Source organism: Aptenodytes patagonicus, chromosome 11 (assembly GCF_965638725.1).
Source record: "Aptenodytes patagonicus chromosome 11, bAptPat1.pri.cur, whole genome shotgun sequence".
Taxonomy (NCBI): domain Eukaryota; kingdom Metazoa; phylum Chordata; class Aves; order Sphenisciformes; family Spheniscidae; genus Aptenodytes; species Aptenodytes patagonicus.
Genome location: NC_134959.1, coordinates 12,152,252 through 12,162,678, shown reverse-complemented (window position 1 = coordinate 12,162,678; position 10,427 = coordinate 12,152,252). Strand labels below are relative to the sequence as shown.

Genomic DNA, 10,427 nt, shown 5'->3' with positions numbered 1-10,427 from the left:
CAAAATGTTTGGAAGCTTTATTGCTAAAAATAGTGTTTTCAACCTTTTCGACATTTCTTTCTAAAAGGAACCTAAAGTGGGGAAAATAGTTGGAACTGGGCATGTGACAGCCTGGAATGCAGTCAAGCTGTGGAATACAAAGAAATCTAGGTAGGTAGATTTTTTTTTTTCCCTTGTTTAAATTATGTGAATTGTGTAGCAACAATTACACTTGAATCCAAGGTCAAATGAAAAATATTTCTAGGGCATAGTATGTTTTGTGCTGATTATCTCTTTGAGTTTAGGTGATAAATTGTATTATTTTGCAGAATTCTTTTCCCCTCTTTACTGCTTAATTTAATATTATTGTTTTGTTACAGGGGCTAAAAGAAAATGCTGTGTCTATGCTCCTCAGGTTTTTTGGTTTTTTGGTTTTTTAAACATCATAAAATATGCATGTTTTTATAGCTGAATTAATTTGGCTTTAATGTAGTTAGTAATACTGAACTAATTTCTGTATGTTAGAAAAGATTAGTCCTAGGATAATTAATGTTGTATTAGAATTGTAAGTGCTCTTTGTTTCTTTCTTTATCCTTTTCAGCTGGAAAAATCAAAGGTCCAATTTTTTCTGCTGAAACAGGAAAAAAAGCAGTTGCTCTGTAGAGGCTTGGTTCATTTTGCATTAGTAATGTGAATAGGTTGGAAGTTTTCTTTTAAATGAATCCTCTTTCTGTTTCCCAAATTGAGAAAAACAAGGAAAAATGAATTCTTACATTTTGGTTTTAATAAAATCAGTAAGTTTTAATACTTGTTGCTGTTTCCTGTCCATTACCATCACCTGTTTAGTGCTTGGGTGCCGTGTGAGTCAGCTTGTCTTCAGCCCTGAACTGATCTCACCTGCAGCAGTAGGCTCATCTTTGTATGCCACGTAGGTTTTGCAGAGAATGTGATAATTACAGACAATTCATAAGATGGAGATTTATCTGCATTTTTTCTGGCTCTTGTACCCCTACAGTATGACTAATTCACTCAGTCCCCGTTCTAACCTCATGAGAAAGTTGTAAGACTGTTTTAGACCAAGTCAGTGTGGCTGCCCTTCTGTAGGAGTTATTTGAAGAATAACGTCTGTAATTTGGCTGTAAATATGTCTTAGATGCCTGTTAAATTGCTAAAGCAATCTCTATGCTTTGCAGATTCTGATAACACTCCAGGCCTGTAATCAGGTCTATTTGTGAAGATGATCCTTTCCTGATAACCTTGGGTTGTGGGCCGGGCTCCATGTTCGTTCATGGCTCATTCCTACCCGGTAACCCCATCCGTTTCTTGGTGTGGCACATCCTCGCTTGCTGCCTTTGCGGGTAACAGGCTAAAGGGCTGGGGCCCTGAGGGAAGGCGTTTTACTGGTGGCAGCATCAATTCTCTGTGAAGAATTCTAATCGGCTCTGTAGAAAACTACCCAAATCCCTTCTTGTGATTATTTAGCTTGTACCAACATGTGCGTATTTGGTCAGGCACTCTAGTGTTATGTGTGTGCACAGATCATAAAGCTCATAAGCAGTGTGTGCATACGCATATCGTAGTTTAATTTTTGCATCGTTATAGATGATTGCAGCATGTAATTGAGGCCTGATCGTCCCTTGGTATCTTCGGCTGTGAGCCTTGGGCAGTCGAGACGCTGTTGGATAAGGCGGACTGGAGCCTAACCGTAAGCAATCTTGCATAAGTGGTTTTTTTTTAAAATGCTGACATTTATGTATTTTCCTTCAGTCTTGGCATGTGTTGTGCGCTAACGTGTGTGTGCAATTTACAGTCACGCACAGAGAAGTAAGTCTCGCAGAGCAGTGGCCGCAGCCGTTCTTTTCCCGGCTGTTCACAGCGGCAGCGCAAGGCGCTGTTCGCCCCCTCTGAGCTGCAGCTGCGTGTCTGAACCTTGGGCAGGAGCTGAGCTGGCAGCGGGACTGAGCCCGCTGCCTGATCCTGCCGGCTTGCGAGGGCAGTTCCGGGCGGCGGGGGAAGGCGCTGGCAGCGGGGCCGGGCCGGGTTGCGGCGGCCGTACTGGCAGAGGTACCGGGGCACCGCACACGCGGCCGCGGCGCGGGCAGGAGCCGGGCCGATGTATTGGGGCCGCGCGGAGGTTGCGCTTATCGCCCGGCGCCGTGGCTTAGTTGGTTAAAGCGCCTGTCTAGTAAACAGGAGATCCTGGGTTCGAATCCCAGCGGTGCCTGCGCGGGGCGGGGACCCGCCTTTTGCCCGCGGGCGCTGTTTTGCCGCCGCCGCGCGGTGGCGGCGGGGACGGGCCCGCCGGGCGCTGCGGGGACGGGACGGGGCTGCGACGGGGCCGCCCGTGTCGCCGCGACGGGAGGGGGCGGGCCGGGCTGCAGCTTCGCTGCAATTAGGAGGAAAAAAATCCGTTCTATAGCTAAAAATCAAGACGTCGCAATTCAGGAGGCGCGCGCCACGCGCATTGCCCGCCCCGGGCTCGGCAGCCCCCTGCGCGCTTTACAGCGGAGGTTACGTTCCCACCCCCCCGGGTTTTTATTCATATAGAGCCAAGAAAATGCCTCTCTCAAATGTCTTTTTTTCTTGTCTCCAGATCTTCAATAGCCTCTCAGGTAAATGAAGCTATTCTTTCCTTCTCCCCCCCCCCCCCCAGTTTGAGTGCACGTTGGCTAGGTGTCTGATGCTGAGGCTTTTGTCACCCATCAGTACCGAGACCTACCTTTCACCTCTTCTTACTTGCTTGTGTTACATACATTCTGTCTTTTCCAAGTGAAAGTTGTAGTAAGTGCTCTGTGCTGTTCTCCGTGTAATTAGTGGCACAGCAGAGGGACAGAAGGTTTTCCTAGACATCTTTAAAAATCAAAGGCCAAATCCTGCCCTGTTAAGCTTGCGAATCAAGTTCAGTGAAATTATTCCAAATTTGTGTTACTGTAAACAAAGGCAGAATCCATCCTCAGATCTAAAGACAAAAGGCTTAAAACCCATTAATACAAGTCCCATCTTAGCAGCCGTATCCTCGGGCATTTTTTTGGGCTCGCACAGCAGTGATGGGAATAAATGGATTCACTGGCATATTTGGAGGGTCAGATTTTCAGGACTCAGACCTGCGGGCATATCACAGCTGTGAGTAGCCCCAAATGCAATATGTAAGTCTAATGTCCACGATGAGCATCTTTGGTTACAACATTTACCTGCAGGAATCTTTCTTTGAGAAGTATTTACTGTAAAGTTGCAACATAGATAGTATTTGATATGTGAAAAATATAAGTAAACCATAATTGCAAGTTGCAATATGTTTTTCAAAATTTAGGAGTATCTTGGGATTAACCTCCCATGGGTTGGCATTGTCTAAAAGAAAACAAAAAGAACTAGAGTTTAAGACAATTGGAAAGTGCAAATTAAGGAAGATTTGGGGAAAAGAAGCTGCAGTGAATGTCAGCCAGGTGCCCTACTGCTCCTCAATCAGTGGCACTTTGGATCCTGCAGGAAACAAGAATTTTGAAAATTAAAATCTTGTGAGGATGTTTCTGTTCCTCTGACCTTTGTAGCTGATGCAAAATCACGTGACTTTCTAGCACTGATTTTGAGCCACAGATGAGGTGCAGAGTCCATGGACCTGTGAAATTTTAGTATGAAGAAAACCCAGCACTTTAATGTCAAATAAATCCTGCAGTCGCGAACAGTGACACCACGGGACCAAACTCCACTCTGGAGGAAAGGGTTGGCTGGGTGGTGTGTAGGGAAGAGGCATGTCTGTGTCCGCCCTGCCTCCCCGCGCGTGGACCCCATAGCCTCTCGGGATTTGGCTGTTGGGATGGTGCTTGCTGGACACTTCTTTCTTTCCTTTTAGGGCCCCACTTCCTCCACTTGCAGCTTTTTTTGTGCATTAGGAGAATAGTGCCTGAAATGAAGAACAAAGAAAAACAAATACTCTGGTAGTTTTTGGACATGCTGTTTGTAATCAAATGGACTTGTTCTCAGCTCTTGCACAGTAGAGAGAGATGACTTGGGGGTTCTTTATTCTGGATATTTCTGTGTGCTGTTACTCTGCTAGTTTCCATCTAGTTTCTGTTCTTTAGCTTGTAGATGGGAACCACCAATGTTAGTGAGTATCTAGGTGTTTGTATCAAAATCATTAACACTCTTTTTTGATGCATCAGCAGGAATGGCATGATGAGCCAGCCAGGATGGCACCGGAGTGGGCTGGTCACTGTGTACTTCAACATGGGCACCCTAAAAAAAGCCTCAAAACGTTTGAGGAAGGAGGGCAAAATTGGCATCTGCATCAGTTCATGAGCACAGACCTGATTCGTCTGGATTCTGTAAGAGTGACTCCGTATTTTTATATATTAGTTACAAACATGGACCCCTGCCTTCTGTAACAGATTTCTAGGGTGGTCTGCATACTTACCCAGGAAGTAATATTTTAAGCCAATATTTAAGCAAATTGAGTGAACTGTGGCATATTTTTTTGCATAGATTTAATATATAAATACATAATACAGGTTGTTTGTTTTTGGCTCATGCTTGCATGTTTTAAATATGTATTTGGGAAATCCCTTCATGTGAGCACTGAGCTTTCACTGGCTGCCCAGAGGGTATGGGTGAAGGGCCTGCTGTGCTGGACAATTTGCTATATTTCTTACTTAAGTAACAACATGAATAAGAAATTCAACAATGTGAAGTTCACTTAGATTTGCCTGTTTTGCTGACAGTAACAATATCTCAGTGTTCAGTTATATCCAAGATTTGCCACCAGCCTTTTCCTTGCAGAGGGGCTTTGGGTACTTTCAGACTGTAATATGTCAGCCTAAAAAGGTGTAAGTCTGTTTGCTTTCCTCGTTCCCTTTTCCCAACATTTTGCACTACCTTTTGTCCTTTGTGTACAATTGCAAGGAGGAAGGCTAAGTGCTGTCTACAGAGCATGCAAAATTCAACTGTCTCCAAAAAGGTCGAGTTTTTTGAGTGTCCCCAAACAGGAAATATGGGTAGATTCTGGTTCACAAATGGAAGTGGTGCCTATACCTGTTGAAATTGCCCTCGATTTTGGCTGAGCGCTACATCACCTCACTCATTTTCCTTGCAGGAGTAGTCAGCTGGACTATTCAGTCAGTCCAGCTAACTTCAGTGAAACTACTCCCATACAAAAGTTTTTGGAGGATTAAGGCCTTCAGCTGTTCTTCTGTTACAAATAAGATTTAGTTCCTAAGTTGAGAGCTAGAGCGAGAAACCAAAGAAACTTACTCATCAGTGTGATTGTGTAAAGTGTTTTAATGCATGTGATAAAAAAACAAACCTCTGTTAAAATGTCAGAATACTACTCATGCCAAAAAGATTCTATATTATTTATCGTGTGAAACTCTACAAGGATAGGTTTCTAAGGTAGTTCAAAACTACTAAACAAATCCCTAACACTTAAGCTAAATGTGCGTGTTGAGTGTGTATGGTTTTTTGGTTTTGTTTTTTCTTTTATGTTTACATGTGGGAATAGGCCGGATGAAGGCCACTTAAATCTAAAGTGTAGTTACAGATTTGTCAATAGTGTTAAAGCTGCATTAAAGCTTATATGTGGTTTGTCAGGTAGCAGGTAGTAACAGCTGTCTTTGCATAAATATTTGCATTTTTGTTTTAACATGATCTGAATAAGCTTCCTTCTCCCACTCCCCACCCAAATGTTACACCATCACATCAATAACCAGTGAAGTAAAGCAGTTGTACTCTGTAGATAATCATGTCATCAGTTGCTCTCAAATACAGCAAGTGGGGCTCATAGACCCCCTGGCCCTTACGCTACTGGTATTTGCAATTTTGTATTTGAAAATACACATATAATCAAGCATGATCTGTTTAATTCCCAACAAGGAAGAGAGAGCCTGGTCAGACTGGCCTTGCGCATCAAGAGACCTGCTCTTTGCTCTTCAGCTGCTGTTTGGCTCTGGACATACTGCTCTTAACTTTTGATCTCTTTTGCCATCTGCAAAATTGTAATAATACTTACTGATCTCACAGAGTTGCTGGGAGAGTTAATTAATGTTGTATGAAGCACTTTGAGCTTTTGGATAAAATCAATATTATTGAAACCATGTTTTTATTTTTCCTCTCAGTAAGTTCAGTCTTTCTGCAGTTAGGTCATGCTGGTACTAAGCCTCTGCACTAGTGCTGGCAATGTTCACAGATGCATTTGGACTATTTCTGGGAAAAAGGGCCTGACTGACTTCATCTCATTGATGGGGTAGAAAATCAACTTGCAAATAAAACTCTTGAAGGGTTTAAGTAAAGGTGTTCCTTGAAAATTTAGTATGTAGGACTGTTTAGTCTTTTTGTTGAAGGTGCTTATTAGCTATTCAGATTACTTTATGTTTGCCTACAGAAATATATGTAATAGATGTTTTCACAGGCCAGTATTTTTCTGTCAAGATACTTTTCCTTTTTTACTATCTCAAAATATTGCAACGTTTTACATGAAGGGGTGTGATTATTATATCAATATATGCTTGATATAGCCTGAGAAGAGGTAGGTGTAATAGGTAGCTTACGACAAGTATTTAGAAAATACTTTAAAATCTTTCTAATTGTAAAAAATGCTATTTTTGGATGCCAAACCCATCCAAGTGGCCACAATCTGTAAGAAAGGATGCATATCATATTTCTTATGACACGTTCCCATAATGACTGCCTCCTTCAAATGGAACAAATTAACACCTGGTAAAGACAGGGAATCCTTGCCAGTTAAGTATGATAAACTATAACCTTTTGTTAAAGCATATTATAGGAGCTCGCATATGACCCTGACCAATTCATGCGATAGACACAAATCCCTAGAATTGTTAATTGTGCTCTGGTCCTTTTATCCACAGAGCATACAGTGTTCAACATTTTTAGAGCTGTAATGAATCTCTGAAATCATATTAAGGTGGAACTAAAGAATAATTTAATTGCCAATAGCAAATATACTGTTTTATTATTTAAGCTGGGAGAGCAAATCCACCTGCCTTTGAAAATTTGGGATGAAGTAAACAGTGTAAGTTCTTGAGCAGTAACTGTTCGTTAAGAAAACACATGGACTCTGTTTTCTTAATTGTTACTCATGTTTACCTTAATTTTCTAGCTTGTGTGGGCAAGGACAAAATACGTGAGGCATGGATTCACGAACGGGTCAGGAGGCTCTGGATTGTTCACACGTAGTCTGTAACCAAAGCCCCACTGTAGTACAGTGCAGTCTCAATCTTGGCAAAAAGACCTTCAGTTTAGAAAGGCAGAGGTTTTGTAATTAAATATGTTGCCTCTGGATATTCAGTGACTGTTTATGACACCTGCCTTTGACGTCCTCTTGTATGGTTTAAATACTAAACATGCAAAATACATGCCAAAAGAACTTGGTCAAGTGACTCCAGCATGAACCAGGTATAGCAGTGCTCTGGCCTGAACCTGCTTAATGGTTTTCATGTGACATTCTCATGAGTTATGAGTTGAAAGTAAAGCCTTGTCTTGAATTAGTCTAATAAAACACTTTCCATCTGGAATAGAAAAGACCATAGTTCCGGGCTTTTATGAAAGCCTTAAAAATAAACTTTGGATGAATAAATAAAATACCTTTTTATGTATGTCATTGGAAGAGAATTTTGCATTCTAGCAGCTTTTCATGCTTTATCCCAGTGGTGGCGAATTTACTGAGGTGAGAAAGAGAGAAACAAGGAATCTGACTGCCTGTATATTCACAAATAAAGTACGTTTCCTTTTGTTTTCTAACAGCAGCTACATCACTGGAAAATGTGTTCTCATGAGAGTATTTATTTTTTAAACAGGAGATTAAACTATTGAAATAACACTGCTTTACAGAGCTCTGGATTGGGCCAAGTGACTTTTAAAGCCCAGGAACTACATTTTGAGAGGGGTCAGCTTAGATTCTAGCTTTGTTCTCAGCTGCTGCTGAGACACACTTTTGGTGTCTAACTGACATAATTTGAACACTTAATATTTGACTTGCATGCGTAAGGTGTACACCAGTGGTGGAAAAAGATGATATATTGGCATACTTTATTTGCCTTAACCACAGCATATACAGTAGCTCTAAGGAGCTGTAGGGTGATAAATTTAGGTTATCCTGGTAAGTATATTTTTAATAATCTTTTACCTTAGACAGTTGGCAAAACTCCATAATTTGTACCTGTTATTGATTTATAGCTGAATTAGGAGCACAAAACTAACCTGTTTCTGAGAATCAGCTGCTGAGATTCTATCAAGGTGCTATAGAAGAATAACACATGAAGTAGAATCTCAACAGCTTAGCATTTATATAAAAATAATGTGAAATGGTGAAATAAAAAGCCAGTGTCTTGATATTTTAAAGAATTCTCAAAGTGGAAGGAATTGCTCCGGAAGATCTTTAACTCCTGTGCTGTTGTCACTAATAATTTTCCTAGGAGTTTCATAACCAGCTTGTTCTGTGAAATTGTATCCAGAACTTATCGCAGTCGTGGTGGCTCCGTGCTACTGACTCAATGAAGTTGAGTATGTTAAGTATCACTTAACATAAGAAAGTAACTATACTCAAATTGAATCAGACCAAAGGTGCATCTAGCCCACTGTCCTCTCTATAACCGTGGCCGATAGCACACCTAGGGCAGAACATAAGCATAGGGCAAACATGCAGTGATATTTTGCCAGAATACCCTACCAGCCTCTAGTGATTTCCAGCTCGGGGTCTTGAACTCTCACATACAGACCTGATCAAATTTAATTTTTCATTTCTCCATGTCTGTGAATAGGAAAAAGTGAAGTGACTCCTGCAGGCAGATGTGCATGTTGGAGACATCCTTATCATAGGGACAGTTGCCTAAAGAAGGAAAATATTAGAGGCAGTCAGATGTTTAGTGGCTGTTTATTGCAGCAGTGACTATGGGCTTAGGGGAAGATATTTTCCAGTTTGCCTGTGAGCTGGCATTGCTGCCTGCATGTTATTCACAAAGATTTGGGTGAAAACATTTGATGAAAACATCGAGTGAAGCCACAGTGCCTGTTAACCCCAGTTTGTGAGAGTGCCCTTTCGTATTTCCTGACATGCTGCTCTGTGATGTGTCATGCTTCAACAGGCATGTCCAGTTAAATGGTGTCATGCCTGTAGAATGTGATGTGATGTATGTGTCATGCCAGAGTGTAATATGTCAGCTCTGAACTTTGTGGGGCAGGGGGACCTGTTTGGGATACTGTAGTCTGCATATTGGAAAACAAAGACATTTTCCAGGTATTGCTTTGCTGCTTGTGGAAAATACTGGGATGGATGGTTTAATTTGTAAGTAATTTGCAGAAATGATACTTGTTACTTGTAGGCTTGTTGTAAGGTTTTGTCTGTTCTTACAAAATAAGACACTTTCTTCTCAATAAGCAATGACATTAAAGTGACTTGCCCCCATCACCCACCAGATCAGTCTGTCGTATGTATTCTGCTATTGATATTTACAGTGCAGACCTTTATGGAGGTAAAACCAGCCTGTGAACTTAGAGATAGATATCCCATAGAATGTCACTTAAAAGACAGAAAACACAACAGAGGGCAGCAGCAGAGAAAGAAAGAGACGGGCACTGAGCAATTTAGATTCTTCCCATTTAGGACCTGTGTTGCTCCGTTCTCCAGTCAACCCAGCTTGTAAGTACACCTGAACAGGGGGAGGGAGGCGGGGGGAAGTTTTTAAAAGCTTGGCTGTATTTCAGTTCAGAGTGAAAACCAAGATTCTTCAAGCAGGGAGACAAGTTAGCTAGAAAATTGCAAGTTGTGTGCCTTCCTGCAGCAAAATTAAGAATTTTTCATCCAAAAAGCTGAAATCCATGGCCGCAAAACGTGGGGTTCTGTGGGACCAGCGGGAGAAGTGAGGCAGTTTTGGAGATGTTCTTTGATCACTCTGAAAAATGTTATTTCATTAGCTATGCTTGGCTCATGTTCAGAAGTTTACTTTCTTGAAGGTGTTTTCACTTCTCGTGTTTTAAATGTAAATTGCCTATCTTGGCAATTTGGATTTGTTTTATTAGATGGTGAAGCCATTACAATTCAGTTTATTTTCAGCTTAACCTTCTATTTCTATTCCAATAACTTATAAATGGATTAACAAATGTGTATACCTAAAAATTAATTTTTATATCTTGTTTTTGTGTAGGAGCAGTATAGATTTGAAAGATATGCAGCCTGTCATCACAGGAGACCCGTATCCTAAGTGTGATCCAGGTGGTGTGAAAATGGACTTTGCAGTAAGAAATACATGCCTGTAAAAATGTTGCCTAAAACTCTGTTACATGTATATAGCCTTATTGTTCATTTTGAGAACTATTTTAAAAACAATTACCTTGAGCAAAGGGCAAGTGTTGTTTTCATCTATGAAATAAAATCTACAATGTTAAGGCCTCCTACATGTAACATTCCTTTTCAGCTAAAGAGCCTTTCAATCCTCAAATGA

General features: G+C 41.1%; 1 non-coding gene across 1 annotated transcript; it reads left to right on the top strand.

Moving 5' to 3' along the window:
• Positions 1–2,129: 2,129 nt before the first annotated feature.
• On the top strand, positions 2,130–2,203 carry TRNAT-AGU (transfer RNA threonine (anticodon AGU)). The gene has a single exon. It is a non-coding gene; the product is annotated as a tRNA-Thr (tRNA).
• Positions 2,204–10,427: the final 8,224 nt, after the last annotated feature.